The 26,704-nt window shown below is 44.3% G+C and overlaps 1 protein-coding gene and 1 non-coding gene across 2 annotated transcripts in view; one reads left to right on the top strand and one right to left on the bottom strand.

The window, feature by feature from the left end:
* Window positions 1-26,704, top strand: part of Pcgf5 (polycomb group ring finger 5) — a 110,436-nt gene that overhangs the window by 13,033 nt on the left and 70,699 nt on the right. The gene's annotated exons all lie outside the window — the stretch shown is intronic.
* LOC121135553 lies at window positions 6,093-6,198 on the bottom strand. Its single transcript, XR_005872655.1, has one exon. It is a non-coding gene; the product is annotated as a U6 spliceosomal RNA (small nuclear RNA).

Genomic DNA, 26,704 nt, shown 5'->3' with positions numbered 1-26,704 from the left:
CTCTGAATTCAAGGCTAGCCTGGTCTACGCAGGGAGTTCCAGGATAGCCAAGGCTGCATAGTGAGACCTTGTCTCAAAAGACTAAAAGAAGTTTCATTTTAGAAAAATTTTTAAAAAGTCTATACAGCTGTAATATAACAAAAACTACCAAATTGTAATGTAGAAGTTAGTAGGAGTAGTTAGTAGAAGTTAGTAACTTTTTATTCCATGTTCCAGTTTAGGGTGAGCGAGCCTTTTGAGGGGTTGATGTGTCCTTTTACACAGTCATTCACCCCTGCTTCCCTCCCCCCCCCACCTCATTCCCCTACTGTCTGTGAAAGCTTGCCCTCATTTATAGAGTTGAAAGCTGGTCAGTCAGAGTTTATGTTCTAGATTGTAAGAACAGGGACATGTTTGAAAGTGTGGTACGTCACTTTCACTTATATTCAAACAGCAAGAATGATTACGTGGCCATACCTACAGGCAATATTCAGAATTTTTAGCAACCAACTGGTAGCCAGGCCACTGACAAGTTGGGACAGGGACCTGCTGTGGAGTAAAGGTAGGTTTTGAAGGCTGTCCCTGCTGGAGCAGATGTTAACCCTTTATTTGCTGAACTGTAGGGAATGGTGGGTTGGAGGTCAGACCGCCAGCTACCATCAGCTGTTATGGAAGTGTTATATAATAATTGGGACAACTATGTTAAGATACATCAACCACAAACTACCCCTGGCCATACTTGACTCCAGAAAAGATGAGTATTATAGATGACAAGGAGGGGACAAGCTAGCATATAGTGGGACATCTGAAACTATATTAATAAAGGTCTAAAATTAGTATGTCAATAAATTTTAGAATATACATACTGTTTAGGTATATAAATTAAATATTATAAAAAAGGGTTAAAAGTTTATGTTTAGTTTGCCTTTGGGATTGAGTGAGAAGGGGGGCTGCTGTTTTTCATTTTAAACCTGATAGCACACTTTGAATTTCTTCATTTCTGTGGGGCAGTATAGTAAAAACTAAAACCAGTAAGGAAAAGGTAATGCAGCGATCAAAAGGGATTGGAGACTGACCTGGGTCCAAAGCTCTAGAGATGTGTGTATTAAAAGATGAGACACACATTTGCTTTGAAAGTTAGCACTGGCTGCCGCAGCCCTGACTCCAGCAAGGCTCATCCCATCTAAGAACCGCTGGAGCGAGCTTTTACAAATTTCAAATGACTTCCCCAGCCCCAAACTCTGGTGTGTTTGGCTTCAGGCGGACCTGGAGGAACCAGTTATTTAGAAAAGCTTCCAACTTCTCCTTTGCGGTAAGGGCTCACTCCTCTCTATCCAAGGCGTTTAATCCTCCTTGCTCTCCAGAGCTCTCTCATCCTCTTCTCACTTTGAATATACTATCAGAGGCCGGTGGTCATGTTTGCAAAAGCTGCCTAACTTTCTCAGATTCTCTGTGGAGAAATTTTAGGGCTCACATTCAAGTAAATCTGCACTTACTGTGATTTTTCTCATGTCTTCACCTTCGGTGCTGCTCCTCGGGGCTCCCTCAGCTGCACCCTCAAGTTACCCTCCAGCTTTGTCTCTGTGGTTTGTGTCTGATTTCTCCCAGCTAAGGTCTGCCAGGAACTCACCAAGAACAGCAATCCTAACTGTGGTTGGCATCACCGGAAGTTTGCATAGCTAATTCGTTTCACCAAAGGAATTCTAAGAAAGATGAAAAATATTCAAGAAAGGGTCCTAGAAACTATGGTTTTCCAAGGTTGGATAGCTTGCTGTATTGGACTGTTGACTGAAGAAGCTGTGGTGGTGGTGCATGCGGTGGTGGTACATGCATTTAATCCCAGCCCTTGGGAGGCAGAGGCAGCCAAACTGGTCTACAGAGTGAGTTCCAGGACAGCCAGGGCTACACAGAGGAAACCTGTCTCAAAAAACAAAACAAAAAAATGTGGAAAAGAAGAAATGTTTTTGCATAGATGACATTAATATTCGGGACAACAGAGAAAACTTTTCATGACAAGTTGCAAACAAAAGTTTTCTCCATGCCTCCATAGTTCCATTCACTATGACAAAGAGTCACCTCATGAGTCAGGTGTGTAAGGGGACCTACCAGGACTAGGTCTTGCTTCTGATACTCTGTCCATGATCAGGGAAAATCCAGGCTGGCTGCTGGAGAGATTGCTTTCTATTTATACATACTTAATATGAATAAGGCCAGCATTGGCTTTCAGGCAGTGGTTCTCAACCTTCCTAATGCTGCAACCCTTTATTCACTCCTTGTGTTGTGGCGACCCCAACCATAAAATTATTTTCGTTGCTACTTCATAACTAATTTTGCTCCTGTTATGAATTATAATGTAAAGATCCGTGTTTTTCGATGGTCTTAGGTGACCCGTGTGAAAGGGTTGTTCAGCCCGCACACAGGTTGAGAAACACTGCCTTAAGGTGGGAGACTGACCCTCTCGTACAAGGTCCACAGTTTGCCCACTTGATACAGGACACGTCTGGGACAGTGCTTTTCACAGGTGATTGTGCACCCCAGTTACTGGGATGGCATAACATCCTTAGGGGAGTTGAAAGTCTGCCCCAGGGCCTGCCTGCACTTTTGGGGAACAGACTACATGAGAAGCAAGGTCTGGTTAGTGTCTGCTTCTCCTGGCTGCTTCCCTTCAGAATCATCTGAGGGTTTTTAAAAGGCTGGTACTGGGACCTATTTATAATGACTGTGATTGAATGGGGGAGGGCGGGCCCTGAAGTGTGTGTGTACTGATAGATATGAGTCACCTACAGATGCCTCTGATTTGACACCCGTGTGCAAGTACGGTTAAGAGCCACTGCCACGAGATTGGCACACTTTTGCGCTGACTCACACCTAAAAATCATCCTGTGTGAACTCTGTAGCAACCCAGGAGGTACCTTAGGTGACCTTATGTGAGTACAGTCACTTTATGGATGTGTCTATGAAGAAGAGATTGTTCTTAGTTAGCCGATCCCTGGAGATGAGCTGAGTGTTGCTGTCAGGGGACACACCCAGAAAGAAAAATGGTCCTTTCTTAAAGATGTCCCGGGATACAGGAAGGAGGTTAGGGTGAATGTGAATGTGGTATCTCTAGGCTCAGGAGACCCTTCATCCTCTGTGTCCCTGCACCAGGAGAGATCAGGCAGACAGTGCGTTATGAGCACAACTCGGACGCTTCGAGTTTCGTTAGAAACATCTGTATGTTTGCTTCTTACTACATCTGTGTGTGTGTGTGTATAAATATATGCACTGGTGAAATTCCCACATTGCCAGAATTCTAGCATTTACATGTTCCCTTTGCCAATTTTTAGGACATTTTAGACTATTTCCTGTACATTTACTTGCTCTCCTCTCCAAATTTAATGACTTAGGAACCTGGTGGAAGGACTGTGGCCATTTCCAGAAGCTTTCAGTGCTTCTGACAGTGATGATTCAGCTTGTTCAAAACCATAGACCCGGTTCAAAAGTTAACTGTTTCATTGTTACCGCAAAATAGTCTCAGCAAAACAGGAAATAACTATATTAACAGTATGCTAATGACAACTTCTTAGAAAACACTTCAGAGTTCATGGGTTAAAATTGAATATAGTTGTGCTGTTGATAAGTTGGAATTTTTGGAGCCAGCAATGTGACCCCACATGTAAAGGTTCTTACTGCAAGCATGATGACCTAAGTTGGATTCCCAGAACCCGGTAATAGAAGGATAGAACCAACTCCCTCCTGCTGTCTTCTGATTTCAGCACATTCGCACCATGGCACAAGCTTGTGTGTGCGCTCACACGTGTACGTAAACACACACACACTCTCTCTCATGCACACACATAGATGTTAAAAGAAGTTGGACTTCTCTGCCTTCTCACTATTCAGTCATCAACTATAACTTGGTCTCTGTCGAGGCCGCTTCCTTCAGTCAGTCACTCATTATTTGAAATCCAAATTAACTTCCTCACCCACCCTCTCTTTAGTCTCTTAGAAAAAAGTCCATCTAGGCGGAGACCTATTTACACCCACGTCTTGTCAGAGAATAAAGCGCGAATCCCCGAGTGTCATTTTGAGCCTTCTGACCAGGGTCTGCATTTCCTCCACCCTCATGGCCTGTTACTTGCCCAGATGAGTCCTTGTCTGAGGTTGAGAATTAGGGAGGAAATGGTGGAGGCTCAGAGGAGGGCAGATACATGAAAGGGTGATTTGGACAGAAGGACTGTAGGTGACACCAGGGACGTGAGTGGTCACTGGGCACCATTACCGGTCCTCTGACCTCATAACTGGATTTAAAGTGAGACCATCGAGCGTGTGGCTTCTGTGGTGTGGGTGCAGGGCCAGGGACCCTCACATTCTTTGCGTTCTGCTAGCACCTGGCAAAGCCATCCCATTTCTGGTAACTGCTTTTGTGCATCCTGGGACCACCCTGTGAAACACATTATCTTTTCCTGCCAAAATTATTATTACTATTATCATTTATTTATTTTAATTTTCTTCCCTCATATATTGCATCCTGACATGACAGTTTCTACTTTCCTCCCCCCAGTCTCTCCACCCCTACCTCAACTCTCCCCAGATCTACCCTCCCTCTGTCACCTCTCAAAAAATAACAGACCTCTCAAGGACATCAACCAAATATGGCATAATATGCTACTATAATACCAGACACACACTATCACGTCAAGACTGAACAAGAGAACCCAGCTGTAGGAAAAGGGTCCCATAAGTAGGCAAAAGAAAATTTTTGAAACAGCCCAGATGCCCCTCAACTAAAGAATGGATAAAGAAAATGTGGTACATTTGCATAGAAGAGTACTACTCAGTGGTAAGAAACAGTGACATCCTAAAATTCACAGACAAATTGACAGAACTAGAAAAAAACCATCCTGAGTGAGGTAACCCAAAACCAGAAAGACAAATATAGTATGTACTCACTCATAAGTGGATACCAGACATAAAGCAAGAGGTACCCAGCCTACAATCTACAACCCCAGAGAAGCTAGAACCCTCTTCCAGAAACAGATAGAAGCAGATGCAGAAATCCACGACTAATCAATGGGCCAAGCTCCTGGAGTACAATCAAAGTGAGGGAGTCAAGACCATGAGGGGGAAACCCACAGAATCAGCTGACCTGAGCTATGAGAGAGAGATCACTGACTCAGGTCTGACAAATGGGGAACCTGCTTAAGACCAGACTAGACTCCTTCATATAGGTGACAGTGGTGCGACTGGGACAATACATGAGGCAGTGGGTCCAAAATCTAACACTAATGCACACACTGACTTAGTGGAGGCCATTCTATATGGAGAGACTCCTTGCTCAGCCTAGACACAGGGGTGTGTAGGGGGTGGAGAGGTGCCTTGGTCCTGCCTCAACAAGATGAAGAAACAGACTTAGATTTCCTAGGGGAGGCCTTACCCTCTCAGAGGAGCAGATTCGAGGTGGGGAGGGGGAGGGGAACAGGAGGAGAGGAGGGAGAACGGATTGGAGTATAAGAAGTAAATTGTAAAGAGAAGCTTTTTCCTTGAGAGAAGCCTTCCCGCCAGCCTGGTTCCAGAGCTGCATCAGTCCCAAATAAACACACAGGGGGCTATATTAATTATGAAGCTGTTGGCCTTGCTTGTTTCTTACTGGCTAGCTCTGACGTAAGTAATTACCCCATAATTGTTAATCTAAGTATTTCTCTTACCAGACAACTTTCCGGGCTTCCTACCCCATGGCGTTACATCTTGACTCTCTGTGTTTCTCCTTCTCAGAGTCCTTCTGGATTCCTAGTCCCACCTATCTCGGTTCCCTATTGGCCCAACAGTGCTTTATTGACATAATCACAGGACTTCCCACATCAGTAAATGAATAAAAATAAATAAAATTCTTTTTTCTTAAATGTTGGTCAGTTTTAATTCTTGTAATCTTTAAGGAATAAAGGATCAGTAAGCCCAATGATAAGTCAGAGCTAGTCAGCAAAGAGTGACCTATTATCACCAGCAGTCAGCATACAGAAGATGGTGCTTAGAAAACATTTAATAAGTTTGTGACTTCATACTTTCAAAGATTAAGACAGCAGAGTTACTCTTTGATCAAACAAAAACATACAGCTGTAAATTCCTAACTGGGAAAAATTATGAAATGCTTCACAGATTTGCATGTTGTCCTTGCCCAGGGGCCATGCTAATCTCCGTAGCCTTCCAGCTTTAGTAAATGTGCTGCTGAAGTGAGAACACACACACACACGCACACACACACACACCTTTCTTTTGTGGAGACTGCTACTGACTATTGCTGAAGTGAGCACACACACACACACCTTCCTTTTGTGGAGACTGCTGACTATTACTGAAGTGAGCACACACACACGCACACACACACATGTACACGCACACCTTCCTTTTGTGGAGACTGCTGACTATTGCTGAAGTGAGCACACACACACACACACACACACACACACACACGCACCTTCCTTTTGTGGAGACTGCTACTGACTATTTTCTCCTTGTTACCCTTCATCCCCTCATTCTTAGTCATCTCCCTCCATCCTCTCCCCACTGCCGGTACGTTTATGAAACAACTACGCGTTAGGCTTTTCTCTCTCTGCCATAGTGTGCATCCAGCAGTGCTTAAATTGTGAACTTTTAATCTCGGTTTATAACCGAGAAATATATAGCTGAAAGTTACATGCTTTAATTTTTATGTCTTTCCCTACCAAATATAAATTCATAACATGTTCTTTCCAAATAGTAACAGATACATACATATGCATAAATGTAGATATACCTATCTATATAAAAATGGGAAAAGTAAAAACCATCAAAGACCATTCAGAAATATTAAATATCTGAGGTAACAATATCTTAAAATAAGCTAGAAAAATGCCAGGTGATGGTGGCACACACATTTAATCACAACACTCAGGAGGTCGAGGCAGGTTGATTTCTGAGTTTGAGGCCAGTCTGGTCTACAGAGTGAGTTTCAGGACAGTCAGAGTTACATAAAGAAGCCATGTCTCAGAAAAAACAAACAAAAACCAAAAATTTTCATAGAGGTTTGCACAATATGCATGGTTTATCTGCTCTCTTTCATGAAGCCTGCTTAGTTAAAAGCAAACTAGTTGAATCCCCAGAATTACAAGGGCCAGTATGGAACACACATTTACTCAAGTTACACTAAAATTTTAATTATGAAAAATAGTTTGAGAGTTTATTTTTTCAATCATGTGAAAAGCCATGGGAATTTTAACCACTGAAACAGTTTTATATAGTTTATAAATAAAATCTAAACAGAAATTAATGTCTGCCATTTTTTTCTGCAGTGATATTCTAGCTTATTCAGGCTGCTATAACAAAATGCCAGAAACTAGGTGGCTTAAGAAACAACAAAAGTTTATTCTTCACAGTTCCAGTGATGGGGAAGCCCAAGGTCAAGACATGAGCAGATTCATGGTTGGGGAAGGGGGGGGGTGGGTTTTACCTTGTGCTTTCTTGGCTGTGACCTTGCATGACAGAATGGAGCTGGTCTGGGGACTCTTTGGTAAAGGCGGGAGTTCCAGCTGTACCCTCATGAGGTGATGCTTTCAGAAGGCCTCACCTTAATAGAGTCACCTTGGGGGCTAGGGTTTCGTGTGGCTTTGAGGGGTACAGACATTGAGGTCATAAAGTGTAATGATCACACATCAGTCCAGGGTAGTGAGGAGACTTAGGGTGTACGTCCTCTTTAAGCTTTAGTTTCTCTGTGTGTGAGATAGGGGATTTGGTTCAAATTACTACCAAGATCATTTTTACTCAAGTGTGATTTGGGAAAGTTAGGAAACACAGCCTGTAACCATGGTGAGGCTAGATCCAAAAATACATTATTTTCTCCTTCTCACTAACAGTGATACTTTCCATTGATTAAGTCACTTTGTATTCCCCTAATGAACCAATTTCTTGATTTTTTTTTAAAAGAAAATACCAGCTGCTCAATAGTGAATGGAAGAATGTTGAGAAATACCAAACAAATGAGCTCTCACTTCTGTGTTAGAGATCTGCATTATTGCGATGTTTTTCTTCCCTGTTGCAGGTATTCAGAAAGCAATGGGTGATTCTTTCATAAATTTAGAAACTATTTCACGTCAGTTCCTGCTGCCTTTGTGTTTATGTGAGAATCTCATTAAAATATATATGACTTATTCTCTTAAAATATGATTTCCTTCATTTTTGCCTTTCTACAGGCAGCAAGTTTGTGTCTATAAATACAGATTTTTGTCAAGATCCTCGCGTTGATGGTCATTTTTCTCCATTAGCGTCTAGGTAATCTACTTAGATAGTACCGCATTTGACCCTCTTGGTTTGCTGAAGTGTGGTCTCATCCATTTTGTTCTTAAGGCCATGCTCCTTGGGGACTGCCCTGTCAAGAGCACTGCTCCTGACATGAGCATCCTGACCTAGTTGGGGCAAGTATGAGACAGAGAGGAGTGTCTCACTGTTTGCTGACATATATTCCAGACAGATTCAGCCCTCTAAAGTAGAGACTCAGATCATTAAATGGACATTGCTCAAGGAGATAGCAGAAAAGTCAGCTGGCAGTGCCCCTCCTATCACTTGGCAGGTGGGGACAGAAGGGTCCAGAGTTCTAGGCCAGCGTTGGAGGCAGCCTGGGCTGCATGAGACCCTGCGACAAAACAAGCAACACAAAACTAATAGCAACAACAAAACAAGGAAGAGAGATTTGATTCTTTTCACTGTTTTATTCTACAATAGTGTGTGCATTTGACGTGTTGTGTCACTATCTAGCTGTGTGAGATGAGAGGGTTGCTCACCCTCTCTGAGTTTCAGGTCCCTGTTCATAAAGTTTGGGTCTTATTTCTAAAATGCATTTGGTTCTAAAGCCTACTTATGTTCATGTCATGTCTGTCTCCCCCTGTTCTCTCCCCTTCCCTTCCAGTCTTCCTAGCTTCATTTGAGCTTTCTGGAACAGTCTGCTTTACATTTAATCAGGTTCCCCTTGTTTCTCATGGCTCGTCTTTAAATCAGTGTGGTTCAATTTTTTAGTTTGTGGAGATTTTTAGAAAGCATTTATTACTAGTTTAGTCCATTTATTTTCTAGTCACGTTGAGATGAGGTTAACTCACCAACTCAATTTGTTTTACTTTTATACTTGGAAAATGGTCTGAAAAGAACCATTCTTATTTTTACAGAAATTATAATTGAACACCTTTTCCTCAGCAGGCATTTTGTACATCTTTATCAAAGAGAAGCAAGCCAATTGAATGCTATTGACAGCAGCTACAGGATACACCTAGAAAGAGTTTGTCATTTGCCCACCTTGCTGCCGTCAGTGCAGAATCTATCCAAGCTGTTAAACCAAAAAAAAGGAAAAAAGAAAAAAAGATCCACAGCCACAAAACCCTGTAGGAATGGGTTAGAAAATAATCTACAGTAGGGCCACAAAACCCTGTAGGAATGGGTTAGAAAATCATCTACAGTAGGGCCACAAAACCCTGTAGGAATGGGTTAGAAAATCATCTACAGTAGGGCCACAAAACCCTGTAGGGATGGGTTAGAAAATAATCTACAGTAGGGCCACAAAACCCTGTAGGAATGGGTTAGAAAATCATCTACAGTAGGGCCACAAAACCCTGTAGGAATGGGTTAGAAAATCATCTACAGTAGGGCCACAAAACCCTGTAGGAATGGGTTAGAAAATCATCTACAGTAGGGCCACTTACTCCTTGAAGAAATGCCTGTTGAGTTGTCTGCTAGGTTGCCTGTGGCATATTGTTATGCACAACAGATATTCTTAACTATACAGAGTTGATTTCTCTACTATTAGGAAACAGGATTCTCAGTAAGTACACGTATTATGATGGCTTTTCACAAGGTAGTAAACGCTATGGAATATCAAAACTGGAGCAGAAAAGGGGGAATCCAGGGGAAATGGGCAGTGGAGAGCTTGGCTGTAGTCTTAAGTACCTATGAATAGGTTTAAATTTCCAGGCTAAACAGGCTTTCTGGGTGCAATCAAAGTTAAATATCTTAAAATAGGAGATGTCCCTTAAAATAGAAAAATCACACTGGCTAGTGTGTGGAAGTATCCAGAACTTGGCATGTTTGATTGCAAATCAGCATAAAGGGCCCGTTGGGAAGCATAAGAAGGACAGAGAACAGCCGTGAGGAAATAGATCAGCTTTCCACTCACTGGCCCCAGAGATCCAACAGAGACTGAATCCAGCCCCAAACCAGAAGCAACCCTAAGATGCTCAATGGGACTTCAGAAAGGTTCCACTTGAGAACCTAAGCGAAAGACTTAAGTGATGCTACAGCCAGGCTTGTGACCTACACAACTGACATAATAAGTGGTAATGTTTGAGGCTCCTCCTTCTGTGGAGATTCGATATAACAGTAAGTGAACACCCACAGGGTTAGGGAACTGGACAAGAGAGCCCCAGGCAGAGAGAAAACAAGAACCAAGTTCTAAGGAGGTGCACCTGAGGGATGGAGGAGTTGCAAGGTGGCCACTGTGACTAGGATGCAGAACACAAGGGGTTGGGTGGGAAATGAGGTCGGAAAGGGTTAACCTCTAGGTGCCAAGTCATCTAGGTCGCCTCACCTATTTGCAGCAGTCCCTAAAAGTTGAGAACTTTTGCGCGGTGGTCAGAAGCTGATGTGGAAAAACGACCAGAAGCACTGTTGCTGACTGGAGATGGAGGAAGACATAGGCCTGACAGTGTGTGTGGCCTCTAACAAGAAGACATGGCCCAGAAGCCTGGTATCCCCTGCATCCTCAAGACTGCCAATGCCTACCTGACCATAAAACTATAAAGTAATAAACTTTAACTTGGGTAGTTTACTACAGTAACCAAAGAAAATCCGCAGAGCAAACTGTTGGATATAAGACTCTGTAAAAAGAGAGAGGCCGGAGTTTGAAGGCACAGAGTTCGCATTGGAAGCCTTGGCTGACGGAGATCTCCAGGACCGCGTGTAGAGACTGGACGGAGAGACAGTCCACATCTGTTTCTCCATTCCTATCCCCTGCTGGCCAGGTGCTCCACATGGGGTCTTAAGTCTATTCCGAGACTGTGCGCGTGTCAAAATGGTTCAGTGGGCTTCTCCTGGTATTCCATGTGGTGGTTATTCCATGTGGCGATGGTTGGGTAAGGCCAGAGTGGACAGTGTAAGAAGAGCGTAAAGCTAAAATGAAATACTGACAAAGACAAGACTGAAAAAATGTGCCGAGAGATTTGAGGGAGTAAATGGTGCCCAGCATAGAAATGCACTAATTAAAAAAAAAAACTTCTGCTAAAATTTTAACACGCCATTAACCAGTTCTACATTACATTTTTAGAGATTTGTTTTTTAATGTGTATTGAATGTCTTATCTGCGTATTTGTCTGCTCACCACATGCGTGCCTGGTGCCCCAATGGTTTGGTTTTGTGCCAACAGATGAAGTCACTTACAGGGTAAGGACCACTGAGGCGAGGCAATGGGACCCCACTGTAAGACAAGCTATTGCTCCTCCCTGGAGCCTCCAGGTTCTTGGTTCCCTGTGCAAGATGAGGTGGCACTCCTATCTTTTCATCAGACGGGCTAGGTAAAGACTGCATAAGGGACTGGATTGACCACAGCGTTCTGGTCGTCTGATGCTGTGTATCATACGGGCCCAAAGCTTAATGACTTCAAACACCGGTAATCATCTGTTATCTCCCACAGTTTCTTGAGTCTGGAGTTTGGCTGTGTGGCCTGGCCCTGTTGCACACGGTATTCACAGGGTAGGCGCAACAGCTCAGGGCCGGAGTCATCTACCAGCTTGTTGATGTGTGTGGTGCCTGATCTAAGATACCCAGGTTCTTCAGTCACGTTCCTGCCTGTCTGTGCGACCTCTCTGTGGCACGCTACTTTCTAGGGGTGTCTTCACTGAGGTCTAGCCACAGAAAGTAAGATCTCCACAGGCAGTGTCAGCATCACAGCAAGCACTGACATTTATGGAGAGCATTGTGCTCCAGGTTACATCTGTGTTACATTATTTAACCCCTAGTAGGTGTGATTTATAAGGTAGCCTGTTTTTTACAATGAGGGGATAGAGAGTCAGTGAGGTTAAATGGCAGTTTTAAGATCACAATGGACTTCTGAATTCTGGGATGAAAGGGCTAGTGGTGGAGAGTCAGTGGGAGCCTTGCTTCCAGCAATAAAGAATCTCCACTTCACTGGTCCCTCTGCCAGCTCATTCTGGGCAGGGCCTCCCCCAGTACAAGCTCACCCCCCTTTCCCTTCCTTACAGGATCAAAAAAAAAACTCTTCATTTTATTCAATCACATTTCAATAATATTTTCCTACTCCTATTTTTCCATTGAAAATATAAATCACTTTTGCTATAATTTGAGCCAAAAAATTGATCTAGAAACTTAAATATGAAAAGACGCCCAAACTGATTTTGTTTTTAAATCAGGCATCAACAATTGTAGCACATACCTTTAATGCCAGCACTCGGAAGGCAAAGGCAAGCAGATCTCTCATTTGGTTTTCCTTGTGAATTTGAATTTGAAACACTTTTTATAGGCAGAGGCCACGCCTGAGACTTGCCTGGGTCAGTGGAAGCCCTAGTGCTGATGGGAGAGGAAGTGGACCTTTGCTCCTTCCCCGCCGCCCCCTTCCTGCCTTGAGCAGGATCCCCTCCCCCCAAAATAAAGTACTGTCCTGCTTCAGTCTCACTGCCAGAGCCTTTCTTGGATAGTCTTACTGAGCACGTGATTAGTGAAGGAGTCTCAGACGTTTGAACCCCTCCCAAAATGACCACTGGGTCTGTGATTTTTTTTTCCTCTGAAACTTGCCATCAGTCTTTATAAAAGAGAAACATAACTTGGTTTAGGGACCTCTTCTAAGTGCCCCAAAGACATATATTTGTTGTCTTGCCCTCACAGTAGTAGGTTAAACACACATCTGTATGTCCTTGTCTGGGTTCGCACTGCCATTCATGAAGGGAACCCAGGTTTTTTCCAGGATGATGTGTTGATTCACTGTGTTAATTATACACTGTAACTGAGACTGGGAGAATTATTCCACCCACGGGGCCCAGCGGAGAGACAGTGACTCCTCTCACAAAGCCCGCATCCTTGGGGGTTGAGATAGTGAACTCACAGCATGTTTAACTGGTCAGGTTGTGAGGAATATTATGTGAAAACTAGATCCTGTAGGGAGGGCGCGTTCCTTGCTTTTCTCGTTTCTGTGATTGATAGGAAGTAGGGGGAGCGTGTTATGTGGCTCACCGTTCAGGGACACAGTACATCCTGGCAGGGAAGGCCTGGTGACAGGAGTGACTCCACTGTGGCAGGTAACATTGTATCAGGAAGAGATAACTCCAACAGGGGTGCTGTAACCCCAAGTCCCACCCCATGTGACCCATTTCCTCCAACTAGGCTCCAGAAGGTTCCACCATTTTCCAGCACAACACTACCAACTGTGGAGCAAGTGTTATAATGTGTGAGCCTGGTTGGGGGGTTGGATGGGGTGTACATATCACATTTCAACAATAACCGAGGGAAATTGGAGTGTCAGGTTATGTCATTCTACCCAACATAAGTCCTCATGGTTTTTTCTTCTTCAAGTGGGGGCCAGAAGGCCCTATATGAGTCAGCCCCTCCGGTCTCCTTACGTCAAGGACCTTGGGCACTGGCATTGTCCTGTTCTTGGTACTTCCTTTTCTCTTTGTATAGCCACACTCCTTCAGATACAGCTAACCCCTTCACCCCCTTTTGGACTCTGCCCAGATTCATCATCTTAAGTGTCAATCACTTTGCTACCCCCTCCACACCTCTAATCTCTTGGCCGCAGGGCCGCAGAGGAGGTGGTGGACGCCAGCAGGTAGACACAACCACGAGCATAGCTGCGTCACAGCTCTCCCTCCACAGAACAAGTCTGATCATTGCTGGGGACCCAGGCTCCTCTGTGCCCTTCAGCTGTTGGGAAGGTTCTCTGTAAAGGTCCTACCTGGTGACAACACCCTGGGGATCCCCCTGGACTCTCCAGTGGAACCAATTCAACTCTGCACTGGGAATTTCCACCTGACATTTGACCTCTCCCCATGTGGCCCATACTCTGTGGATTGGATAGAGTTTCTTGAAGTCAGGGGCCATGCTTCAGATCAGGGAGATTTTACTCCAAGAGTCTTGGCCGTGTGTATCCTGTCTGTCCCCTGCCGGAGAGCCCATTCTAGCCTTCCTGGGATGCTTCTCTTGCGTCACCGTGTCTGGCTGCCTCGGCTGTGTGCACAGCTTTCAGTTTCACTGGCTGTTCTGACCTTTTATGTCTTTCTTGTTTTGTTCAGAAACTGAAACGGCATCTCATACCTAACAGGTTTGTGTCTACCTCAGTCCATTCTGTTAAAACCGCTGCCTCTCTCCCCCTCTGCCACTCAGTTCATGCTTCCAGAGCAGCAAGCAGGGACAGCTCTGCCTCCACCAGGAAAGTTCCACATGGTCCAGTTTGGGAGACATTAATAAGCAAAATTTAAAGTTTGCTTGTCACAGGTTTGCTTCTCGAAGATGAAAGGTGGTGTTCTTTGTATAAGAGATGGGAAGGAGGGGCAGGGAAAATATCTCAGTGGGTGAGGCTACTTGCTGTATTAGCATGAAGAGCTGAGTTTGGGTCTCAGGACCCATGAAAAAAGTTGTGTGTGCCTGTGTCTCTGTCTCTGTGTGTGTCTGTGTCTGTCTGTATAACCCAGTCCTGTGGGTGGGGGGTAGAGACAACAGGATCACTGAGGCTTGACAGCTGCCTGCCTCGCTTCAAATTCAGTGGCATAGATATCTCAGGATATCTTTGAGTAAGGCAGAAGCCAATAGAACGGGATATCCAGGGTCTTCCTTTGGCCTCGTGTATATATACATATGTACTTATGCTACATATAAACACCTCTCTCTTTCTCTCTCTCTCTCTCTCTCTCTCTCTCTCTCTCTCTCTCTCTCTCACACACACACACACACGCTCTCTCTCTCTCTCTCTCTCTCTCTTTCTCTCTCATTCACTCACAGACAGAGTGGGGGAGGCAGAGAAGAAATTAAGCAATTAAGCTTCTGGCCCAGTCTCAGTGGAAGTCTGGGGCAGGAATAGCTCTTCAGATCTCTCTTGACTGGGCTGCATTAGCCAGGCCTTTATACTAGCCCCCTCGATCTTTGCATGTTGGTCACCTTGACAAAGTGACCTGGACAAAGTCCATCCCTGCAGAGCCCTGAAGCACTCAGGAAAGTACACCATGAAAGCCCCCCTGCCAGTTCCCAATGATGCCCAAGCACCTTCCATGTTACTGTGGGTGAGAATTGGCCTCGTCTCTAAGATTTGATGCACTAAGAAGTAGTGACCCCTGGAGCTGGGGAGAAGGCTCAGTGGTTAGGAGCTCTTACTGCCCTTCCGTAGGATCCAGGTTTGATTCCCAGCACCCATATGGTGGTACAGTGATCTTTAACTCCAGGTCCAGGGGATTGTATACCCTGTTCTGGCTTCCTAGGGCACCAGGCACACATCAGGCAAAACATTCATACATAAAAGATAAAAGTAAATAAGTGGGGTTTTTTTTAGAAAAATAAATAAACTTTGTGGTCAGTTTTAGTTTGCTACTGAACCTTTGATGAAGGTTTAGAGATGTTTACGGAGCCCTCCTGTCTGACGAATGGAGAAATGGGGTAATAAGAAGGGAAAGGAAATCTCAGCGTGGCTCCCACAGCATAGACCCCCTCCAATCACAAGTACTTGAGAAGCAGCCCCCAAAATGTCATCAGGCAAATATGGAAGTGAGATCACGAGAGAAAAGTCACCCAAAAAGGGTGTGCTCTAGAAGGACTCTTCTGTGGGCCTTGGGAACCCAGTCCCTCCAGGCAACTTGAGAGTGCCCACTCTCCAAAGTTACCCCACTCACGTGGAAAGGAATCTAACGAGAGCTTGCCATAGAATAAGCATTAGCTGTGATGCTGATTATGAGTGACAGGAGGGAGTGGAAAGGGAGGGTCAGATGAGAGAATGGCCAGAGCGTGGGTAAACATGGCATGCAGGAAGCAAAAGGAGAAATGCTAAGGCCAGGGAAGACATCACAGCTAAGAAGGCTTACCCACTTAAAACAAAAATCTCATAGCAAAACCGCCAGGGGAAGCCCAGTATGTAAAACACATTAACAGAGCCACTTATTTGAACATAGAGTTGGGGACCTCCTCCAACTACCCATAGCCCCCCTAAGGGAATTCTGAGAAACCCCAATGTTGCACAAACAAAACCAATTTCTATAGAAGGATTTGTAAGAAGTCACCATAACAGCTCATTTTTTCTGAATTGACTAAGTTTTCTGGAGAGGGGGGCAGCTGCTTAAGTGTGTTAACATTTTTTGCCTTCTTAGCGAAGTAGAATGGAAACCCTGATGATTTTTGGTTATACTAAATGAGCACTCTGTTACAGTTCTGTACTTTAGCGTAGCACTTTCAAGCCTCAGAGGTCCTGACGAGTAGTCACACCCGGCTGCCCTGTGCTCTCAGGATCACTGTGAGCAGTGGACTGGTGTGGGGAGGGTTGGGGGTAGGGTCTGGGACTACATCCCATCCTTCATCTCCATGGTACTGTGACCTCAAGCAGGCACTTGACCTCTGTCTCAGTTTTTTTCTTCTTCTACAAATTGAATAGTAGTCCTACTTACTCAATGGGGTTGTAGTAAAAAAATTTTAAATTTTCATGTATTCAGAACAATTTTGTGTAAGAATGCTAAGGGTGAGGGTGATTATGGTGGTGGTGGAGGAGGGGGAGGAGGTGGTAGAGATGGATCCGTTTTATAGGATTTTTCTGTCGTCTCCTGTCAGGTAGCATAGTGCTTAAGCGTATGAGCTCTGAAGCTGTCAGTAATCTGAGTTTGAGTCCCACCAGCGTTGTGACCTTGGGAAAGTGAATTCTGTGATACTTGAATTTATTCATCCAAAAAAAAAAAGAGGGGCTAAAATGCAAACTAGTTCATAGGATTCCTGTGAAGATGAAGAAGGACACAGTTTTGTAAAACCCGTGTTGGCACGCATGTGGCAGGCAGTGAGTGGTCCTTGTCTGACACCCATCTTTCTTGCTGGTTAAGAGTCTTGATTTATTGTACAGAGTCCAGAGTTTATAATTTTTTGCTCCTAAAAGCCGTTGAGGAGATTTTTTGCTTTGTTCTGTAATTGGCTTTGGCGAATGGAGGTCGTTAGCTTCCTGATCTAAAGGAGAAAGGTGCTTGATGCTGGTACAAGGTAGGTGGGTGGAAGGATTAGCCACGTGTGTGCTAATAACTTGTCAGAGTACTGTGGCGTGGCTTTGCATCAATTTTTGTGTTGAAGGATCCTGCTTTGCTGGGAAGGTTGACCTGCTTAGTGTTCATACAGGAGGATTTTTGCCAAGGGAAAGAAAGCAGCAAAGAAATGTATTGGTAGAAATGACTAGAAACAGGGCAAGCAGCAGGTTTTCTGTTGTAGCCAAATATGTGGCAAAAAGCAAGCAAGAAAAAAAAAAAACAAGAAAAAAATAAGGGCTTTTACAGCCTTCTTGGGGGCAGGTGAATGTTCACCTCTCAATAATTTTACAGGGTAATTTAAGTCACCAGAGCAGCGGTTCTCAGCCTGTTGATTACATACCCATCACAGGCTGGACTAAGGGGTGGACTAAGACCGTTGGAAAACATAGATAATTACATTACAATTCATAGCAGTGGCAACGAAAATAATTTTATGGTCAGGTCACCACAAAATGAGAAAACTGTATTAGAGAGTTTCAGCATTACGAAGATTGAGAACCACTGCTCTAGAGCATGCTGCTGTCAAGATTAGCACCTTTCGGGGGAGTTTGAAGCAGCCAGAATGCATTGCATGTTTAAAATGTTTGAGAGAACAGTCCAAACCTTGAGGGGGTAGGTGTGCAACGGGAGTGAGATGGCGGAGTGGGTTACATGTCCTTTCTGTGTTCTCCTGGAACCGTTACATGCACTTGGACATATTCCTAAGTTAAGTATGATGTTGTTTAAGTTACTATTGACTATTAAGTAGAACCCTGATTTCATGTGTAATTGGTGAGCTACAAAGGATTTCTGTGTGACAGACATGATGATACTCTGTTGTGGGAGAGACTTTTCCTGGGGAGAGAGAACACACAGATGTCTACCTACCCCATAAAGGAATCCCGTGACACAACAAAGTACCAGCTGCACCAGACTCCAACTTAGTGAACAGTGAGTTTTATTGGGGTTACTTATAGGAGCAGGGATGGCCCAGAACAGCTGCACTACCAAAGGAAAAAAATCCACCCACCCAAAGGGTGGCTACTGACAAAAGCCCCATCCCCAGAGCTCTGTGCGTAACTGGCAGGGAAGAGTCTTCTCCACCAACTGTTGTTCTCTGCTTCTAAGGCTCGGGGAGGGTCCCCTGTGAATTTTGGAAATGTGAAGTTTGTTTATTCCTGGCTCTCATGAGCATATCCCCTCCTTTCTGGAGACGTTTCAGCTCAGAGGAAAGGCTAACAGCAAGCTGCTAAAGTTAGAGTCTCATTGGTCCTGTGGGACATTAACTGGTTTGATAACTGAATTAACCATATTAAAAAAAGACGTGTGTGTGTGTGTGTGTGTGTGTGTGTTGTGTGTGTGTGTGTGTGTGTTGTACGTACATGCACATACACATGCATGCCCATGGCATCCAGAAGAAGGCATCAGAGCTACTGGAGCTGGAGTTACAGGCTGCCAGACATGAGTGCTGGGAACTGAACTCTGATCGTCTGCAAAAACAGCAAGAAGTACACTTAACCACTGAGCCATTCCTCCATCCCTGTACACTAGAAATCTTATTTCATTATTCTGGCTTTTGGTGGCTGAATGTATTCGCCTCTCCTGCACTTCACTGACACAGGTGTATCATGTGGTGTTTTCCTTATTGGTGAATTAAGTAAAATTTTAACACGTAGTCAGTATGTATTTGTATAAAAGCCATATTTTAGATCTCCTGAAAATCACATACTGGCATATTGACTACTTGTTAATATAAATTATCTTTCTTACTGTCTTCTACAGTCTCTAACAGTTTTGTTTGCTCCCTTTGAGTATAGATCTTGTGGGTTTCACATTCTCAGAATGTAGGTACTTTGTGCACAACAGAAACGTGTCCACCAGTTAAAGTTTGAGCCTGATAGCTCTGGGTTGTAATTGTGAAGCTAACGACTTCAGTAAGGTGCACAATATTGGGTTTAGTGTTCCATCAGTATAAGCTAATGTAACATAGTCAGGGAGCTTTCATAGTATTGATACAAACAGTTGTCATTTGCTGTTGAGTTTGTGGAACACCATACCTCCAACTTATAAAAAGACTTGAATTTGAGTGACCACAATTATAGTACATGAGGCACTAACTGATAAAATTTTAGTGTGCATGGTTTTGAATAGTTATTTGATTTGATAAAGATAATGTTAGACTCATAAGTGAAATGTTTCATTTGCAAATCTTTCTTCTCGCCTTTTATTTTTCTTTTTGCAATATAGACTAACCATGTAGTCCAGACAGTCCTTGAACTTGAGATTCCCCTGCCTCTCTCTCTGAAGTGATTATTGGCACACAGCCTAGCTGCCCACTGTACTCTGTTTATTCCAACAAGACTTGCAGTAGGGAAGAGGGTAAGCTGTAAGGCTACCACAAATTGGTTCTGACACTGGATGACATTGATTTACCCACTTTAAGGTAGCTCAGACTATCCAGCTTAAGACTTTTGTTTTAAAAAGAAAACTTAGCGTCTCATCTTTTGTTAGAAGCTAGTACTCCAGAGCTGGTAGAATGGAGATAAAGGCGCTTGTTATGTGGGCCCTACAACCTGAGTTTGATCCCCAGGAGCCATGGTAGAAGGAGAAAATTAACTGAAGATTGCCCTTTTGTTTTTGTTTTTTGGGGTTGTTTATTTTTTTTGAGGCAGGGTTTCTCTGTGTAGCCCTGCCTATTTTAGAACTCACTTTGTAAACCAGGCTGACCTCAAACTCGTAGAGATCCCCCTGTATCTGCCTCCCAAATTCTGGGATTAAAGGTGTGCGCCACCACTGGCTAGTGAAACTAGCCTTTAACTTCCGTACATGCATCATGGTCTGCACACCTGCATGCGTACACAATAATAATGATTATGATGACAGCAACATTATTTTAAAACAAGAAACTTTGTGTTCCAGTGACTAATTTACATCCTCTTAGTATTTATTTAGCAGACACTAAATTTAAATACTTAATTCGTCTTGGACATAAGTTCCTTGAGTACAGGGGCCTGTTTGTATATTCAGCACTGTGCTCTAGGCATCTCACAGAGTTCCTGGTAGATGGTAGGTAGTCCTCTAAGGAGTTGTGGGATGACTGAATAACTTGCCACTTGCAGGAGTCACAAAACAAGGAATGGTTTTAGGACTTGGTAATAGATTATTTTGAATGCTTCAAATGCTGAACCTGATTGGTTCAGGGCTTTGCCACACTTTCAGCATCCTAAAGATTCTCGCATTGGTCATCTGTAGCAAACTTAATTCTTTACAGTGCTTTTTTAAAAAAAAATTCCCCTGCTTGAAAATTATCCAGACCAGGAGCAATTGGATATGAAGAACGTGGTGGAGGTATATTACCCAGGTGCTGTTAGTTCTCTGTGGTCTAGATAATAGGATGGGAACCTAGACATGCCAAGAAGGTCAGCCCAGAGAATAACAAAAATGAATGACACAGAATTGAATCCCCCATTACTGGTTCACTGCTTCCTGCTCCCTCACATTCCTTACTGCTTTAACTGCCTCAGTTTCCTCCCTGGAATAGATAGTGTGTAAGGTCAGCAAGTTCAAGGAATGTAATGAATACTGTTATCTATATAGTGTTGAAAGTTTCCCTTGATGTTCAGGTTCGAATTTTTCCATAAAATGTTAGAAATGGTGATGCTCTTAAAATTCCTGAATGTGGTTTACACATTCAGGAATAGAGCTGTGAACTATCTAGTAATTATGTAATTGTTGCACAAACAACAACGTTTGTGGGTAAACTGAATTCTGTGCAGTGCGGGCTGGTGATCAGAGCCATCACTGTCCAGTGAGATCAGAGTTCACAAGCTGTTGTGTTTAAAGTGTCAAACCCCGCTTCTGTCCTCCCTAACTCACTGAGCTGGCCACAGGCTTCCCTTCTTTGCCTCTCCATACCATCTCTTGTTGAGCTCACATATAATGCAAGGGAAATGCTGACGATTTTCTCACTACCAGACCTTTTAAATCTGAATTACATTTAGTTCAACAAATGCAAAGCAAATATATACCACCCCTCCCCACAGCAGCCCTGGAACTCTAAATGTGTCACAAATAATCTGTGAACAAAATATGTCCCCAGTCACAGATGTGAGTATTACAAGTGACAGAGCCATATGCCAAAGTTCATCAATAAGGTAATCATTTGAGCCAAGCTCAAAATTTGTCCTTCCTATATAAATAATGTAAACTGCTGTTGGTGGGCTTTACCTGAGTGCCCACACCTATCTGATGTATGGTTTCCATATCATGATAAATATCCAAGGGAATTTTGAGGGTTGCCATGCCCCATAGCCTGCACCACGCCCTGGATTGTATGTGAACCCTAGTAGTGTGCTTATAGCTAACAGCAACTGGAAGCCATGCTGAGCCAACACTTGGGCAACTCCTATCAGACTATTAAAAGGTTGGCTTTTTAATCCCTGATGTAAACAACAGCCCCACTGATATCCAAGAATTGCTAGGGTCTGGCTCCGTTATCATCACCACAGAGAGTGGACAGGACACCCTTTGCCTGCAGAGCTGAGTTCAGATCTGGAAGACAAGCAAGCTGGATTGAAGGAGAGTGATGTGGTGCATATGGGGCATCCTGGGAGGCAAGGGGCTTCTGTGAAGAGAGACCCTGGAGGTTGTAAATATAAGGCAAGCTAACCACCCTTGACTAGACACTCTCGGAACTTCTGAAGAGAAGCTTTTTGCGTTGAGGATTTAAAAGGTGTCAGAGAATGTGCCAGGAGGAAGGCATCTCCTGAGGTGACTGATAGGTGGGGAGGGAAAGCCCCCATAGTCTCACTAACTGAGGGAGCAAAGGAGGCTGGGCCCTTTCCTAGGACACTACTGTGCCAGCTGTCCAGAGCAATAGGCTGCTGGGTAGTTGGGGAAGGTGGGTGGAAGCAATGTAGTTGTCAGAATAAATGACAGTGTCTCAGCAGTGACCTGGGAGTGGCTGTGTGACTTCCTTGGCCAAACGTAACTTGATGCCCAGACAACAGTTAGACAGGTTGAGCTTTCTGCACCAAAAACTAAATGTTTTTGTTGATATGCAGGCGTGGATTTTGGTCAAATAATTTCCTGAGTCCCCTTAGAAGTCATTTCTAGACAAATTATTGTTATCACTTTGGCTATTTGTAGTTCATGACTTTTTAAAATTAATAAAAATACCATGTGTACATGGTATTTGTGTTGCTTAGTAACCTCTTCAATTTATTTGCATTTCAATCAGTAATCCTTTTTTCTGTGAGGTAATTTCATTTACCCTTCTGTTGTCTTACTTTATTTCCCCTTACTTCATCCTACTAAGAACAGAGAATTTTTTTACAAGAGAACATTTCAAGAGCACTTACTTATATTCTCATGGGCACATGATGCGGCACACCTACACTTGCACGCTCATGGGCACAGGGTGAGGCACACTTACACTTGCACACTCATGGGCACAGGGTGAGGCACACTTACACTTGCACGCTCATGGGCACAGGGTGAGGCACACTTACACTTGCACGCTCATGGGCACAGGGTGAGGCACACTTACACTTGCACGCTCATGGGCACAGGGTGAGGCACACTTACACTTGCACACTCGTGGGCACAGGATGAGGCACACTTACACTTGCACGCTCATGGGCACAGGATGAGGCACACTTACACTTGCACACTCGTGGGCACAGGGTGAGGCACACTTACACTTGCACACTCGTGGGCACAGGATGAGGCACACTTACACTTGCACTCATGGGCACAGGGTGAGGCACACTTACACTTGCATTCATGGGCACAGGGTGAGGCACACTTACACTTGCACGCTCGTGGGCACAGGGTGAGGCACACTTACACTTGCACGCTCATGGGCACAGGGTGAGGCACACTTACACTTGCACGCTCATGGGCACAGGGTGAGGCACACTTACACTTGCACGCTCGTGGGCACAGGGTGAGGCACACTTACACTTGCACGCTCATGGGCACAGGATGAGGCACACTTACACTTGCACTCATGGGCACAGGGTGAGGCACACTTACACTTGCACTCATGGGCACAGGGTGAGGCACACTTACACTTGCACGCTCGTGGGCACAGGGTGAGGCACACTTACACTTGCACGCTCATGGGCACAGGATGAGGCACACTTACACTTGCACGCTCGTGGGCACAGAGTGAGGCACACTTACACTTGCACGCTCATGGGCACAGGGTGAGGCACACTTACACTTGCACGCTCATGGGCACAGGATGAGGCACACTTACACTTGCACGCTCGTGGGCACAGGGTGAGGCACACTTACACTTGCACACTTGTGGGGACAGGATTGGGCACACTTACACTTGCACACTTGTGGGGACGGGATTAGGCACACTTACACTTGCACACTTGTGGGCACAGGGTGAGGCACACTTACACTTGCACGCTCATGGGCACAGGATGAGGCACACTTACACTTGCACACTTGTGAGCACAGGGTGAGGCACACTTACACTTGCACACTCATGGACACAAGGTGAGGCACACTTCGTTCTTTCCCTCTGTAGAAGCCACAGCTGGTGGATAAGATGGGTAAGAGGACACCTGCTGTTTAAACTCTGATCCTTTGACTACCTCAGCCACAAATGAGCACCAGAGAGGGAGTGGAGTGGAGTGGATGCGTATATCAGCTCAATGTTAACAGGGTCAGAAGATTTCCAAGTGGGTGCTACACCTTCTGTGCTTGTTTTTGTTTTTGTTTGTTTGTTTTGTTTTCATTTTGGACTGTCTGGTCTTCTCCTGCTTCTGACATTAAGATATATAGGTGATGATACACTAGACATCTCTATTTTTAAAAAGCTCAGTCAGTGTGCGACATTAATGTTCTACAACTCCATGTGGCCCACTGCTTTCTCAGCTCTCCCAATTGGGTGTTAGATGCCATTCTTGTCATTGCAGAGTCTACCTGCTGCTGGAGTCCCCGTCTGTACCAGGTGATGTCCTGGTGATTTGTTCCCTGGTTTCACCACTTACCTGCAAAACCCACTGAACAGTGTGTCGTCAGTGGAGTTTTCCCTGTGTTTCCCTCAGTGGTGTTTAACCTGGACATTGTCTGCTACAGTGTTTAGGCTACTAAGCATCTGTTAGGACTTCTTGTTTGGAGGTGACACCTGAAGATGTCAAGAACTTAGCTGTGTATGTAGCCCCATCTGATGACAGGTCATTGTCCCACAAGGCTCCAGCGTTCCCTGTAGAAGTACAGGGCCATGGAACCTGTGATCTGTGCAAGCCACGATCTAGGTATTCAAAGCTTGCCTGTGGCTGGATGCCAGGCCCTGTGGCGAGCAGAAAGGCTACATTAGTGCCTCTAATGCTTGACACCTGCTACCAATTAGTTCACACCTGCCTTGCGCCGTCCTGTCGCTCCCATCCTCTCTCCCATGGGCTAGCCTCTAAAATACACTGACAATCAGAAACGTTTCGGATTCTAACCTAGATCTCCATGTATCTTCATATGCTCTGAAGAAATGTTGATGAATTCTCTGGATACTAAATAAGAGATCAGGTTTGACCCATTCTCTCTATTTAAATACAGACAAATGTTGAATCCTTTCTGACATTGGAAACTTCTCAGATGCTTCGTACACACACACACACACACACACACACACACAGAGAGAGAGAGGGGGGGGAGAGAGAGAGAGAGAGAGAGAGAGAGAGAGAGAGAGAGGGCACACACCAAGAAGACCATGGGAGCATCATTCATGGTACCCAAAATAGTGTTTAATGTGCATTTGAGTCTGCGGAGTATTTACTGAACACAAACTCAGAACCAGGAAGATTAACAACTGAGTACGTTTTATTTTCACTCCCCATCTCATGAGATTTTTCCAGGTGTAACTTTGATCCTGCAGACCTAAACACCTCAATATGTCCCCGTGTTGTTTGAGCACATTAGTCCCTTCCTGACTGTGCACACTAGTCTGCACAGTGACCTGCTACGTTCAAATACACAAATGTGTCCTCGGTACATAGTTAGCTAGAGGACTGATTCTAGATTGAAGGCTGCCCCAGAAAGTTAAGTGGTACCTTCAGTTTTGCCTGAACTGTGTTGAGGTTGTAACTTAGAGAGTTGCCTTCTGACAATGCACCGTATTAATTTCACCTGTTATATTATCCATAGAGGCTATTTTAAATTCAGCCAGCGTTTATCAAACGCCTTCAAGATTCAAGCACTGACCTCTTCTTGAGTTAAGTTATTTACCACCTTCCCTGATCCTAATAAATAAGAGCATCGATACTGATTCAAAACTCCTTAAAGTATGAAGTGCATGGGTCACCAGCAGTCCTCAGAAGAGAGAGTCCTATGAGGTAGAGAGGACAAAGGAGCTATTTTGGATGATTCAGAATTCCACCTGGCGTAAATGGGTGAGGGAAAGGAGGATTGGAGGGAGAGTGCGGTGTGGGGTACTCAAAAGCAAGGTTTTGTGTTGGGAAGCACAGAGCTAAGGAATGAGCGCTAGGCTCTAGGGCAGTATGCCTAGACTGGGGCTGAGAAGCACCGGGCTGACTCCTCGGGGAACAAGTACCACTTCACCTCCATCCATTGCAGGCCTGTGACCCTTGCTGTCATACAAACTCGCAGTGCTGGCATAGCCATGTTCACGTAATGAACAAAGCAACTGCGTTTACCTCATGGACTTTCATAAGTAATAAAAGAAATAGCAAGCAGGGGAAATGTTGAGCACATTCATGCTTAACTGTTGGACGAGGAAGAGGAGCAGAAGCCACCTTGGAAAGTTGGCTTTGACAGGTGTGGGTTGATTGAAGCCTTGTGGGGTTGCCATTGACCTATGTGGCATTAAAGACAGGGTTTGAGAAATGGCACCCTGATTGCTGGGTTCTGGACACAGGAAGGTACGGAGATTTGCAAGAGTGCTGTGCTGAGCAAGACAGTTCTGTTTCCACTACACCTGCAGGCCACAGACTTGAGTAACAACCACATCTAAATGATTTGACTGTGGTTGTTGGAAGAACCTTAATTCTGGTCAGGTAGAGGAAGTGAATGACATGGACAGAACCAGAAGTTTATTTGCTTTTTCTACTTTTTGTTAATATTTCATTTTTGTAGACAAGAGATTTTTTTTTGCCCTGCTCCATCGTGCATCTGTTTGGTTCCAAATAAACATAAGAGCCTTGTAATAATTATAAACTGTTTGTCCTGTTACTCAGTTTTATTACTAACTAGCTCTGTTTTTTTATTCTTTTCTTTCTTTTTTTGTTGTTTTTGGTTTTTTTTTGGTTTTTTTTGTTTTTTTTTTTTTTTGTTTGTTTGTTTTTGTTCTCTTGAGACAGGATTTCTCTGGCTTTGGAGGCTGTCCTAGAACTAGCTCTTGTAGATGTAGACCAGGCTGGTCTTGAACTCACAGAGATCTGCCTGCCTCTCGAGTGCTGGGATTAAAGGTGTGTGCCACCACTGCTCAGCATTACTAAGTAGCTCTTACA

The sequence above is a fragment of the Mesocricetus auratus genome, unplaced genomic scaffold, assembly GCF_017639785.1.
Source record: "Mesocricetus auratus isolate SY011 unplaced genomic scaffold, BCM_Maur_2.0 Super-Scaffold_4256, whole genome shotgun sequence".
Taxonomy (NCBI): Eukaryota; Metazoa; Chordata; class Mammalia; order Rodentia; family Cricetidae; genus Mesocricetus; species Mesocricetus auratus.
This window is presented reverse-complemented; position numbering and strand designations above follow the sequence as displayed.